Raw genomic sequence first — 1,147 nt, forward strand, 5'->3', positions numbered from 1 at the left:
CTTCAGGACCTGCAGCACTCTGTGTAGTTATTTGGCTGTGGCGGACTTCCTTGCTGCCTCCTCATGGTTTCCGTTAGCCTGTGGCACCCCAAGGTATTTGTAGCTGTCCTGAACATCTGCAATGTGGCCTTCTGGTAGTTCAATCCCCTCGGTTCTGATAATTTTCCCACTTTTTGATACCATGCGACCACACTTGTCCAGTCCGAATGACATTCCAATGTCGTTGCTGTAGATCCTGGTAGTGTGGATCAGTGAGTATATATCTCGCTCATTTCTGGCATACAGCTTGATGTCATCCATGTAGAGGAGGTGACTGATGGTTCCACTTGTGGGTGTGGGTAGCCAGCCGGGCTCCGGAGCAGAGAGGGGGAGAGCACACACAGAGAGAGAGAGAGAGAGAGAGAGAGAGAGAGAGAGAGAGAGAGAGAGAGAGAAGGCACAGGAGAAACCAGAAAGCGAGGGAAAAGAGAAACAGGACACTCACCAACAGCCGGGCTGACAGGTCTTCATTTTATTGCCAAGCATCTCTAGGATCACTGTTGCTGTGGCGTACATCAGGTCATTGGTCTCAGTTATGGTTTTGGTAGAGATAGTAGTAGTAGTAGTGCTGCATTCACATCTTCTAGCAGACTTTCAGTGGGTACTTACTCACTCACTTAGCCTTGGCAATCTTGGGTGTTGTACTTGGGGGTCCAGCTTGGTTATGATCTTCAATCTCAGGTCACTCACCCATTTGTTAAGTCTTTGTTAAGTGAGTCTGTGCCATAAGGGCTTGTTGTTTTTGGGGCTTGGGACCCAATCTGACCTGTTGTCCTGGCTCCCCCTTGCCCTAGCATGTTTGTTGCACCTCATCAATCTCTAGTAGTGATTGCCATTGCTGCTTGTGGATGTTAGAACACTGAGCTAGGAGTGGTTTCTTTGTCAGTGTTGATGTTGGGTTTCGAAGCATCCATATATCCCACAGTGTCTGCATATAACCCCTCTAACCGGGATTGCTAGTAGAATTGCAACAGATCCATATTTTCAGCTCTAGTCTATGACTGTCTTGTATGTGTTGTGTGTACTGTATGTATGTCTATATATATGATGCCACCTTCCATCCCTTCAGGACCCGTACACCTCCAGGACTCTGAGGCGAGCAGGAAAG

The sequence above is a fragment of the Micropterus dolomieu genome, linkage group LG02, assembly GCF_021292245.1.
Source record: "Micropterus dolomieu isolate WLL.071019.BEF.003 ecotype Adirondacks linkage group LG02, ASM2129224v1, whole genome shotgun sequence".
Taxonomy (NCBI): Eukaryota; Metazoa; Chordata; class Actinopteri; order Centrarchiformes; family Centrarchidae; genus Micropterus; species Micropterus dolomieu.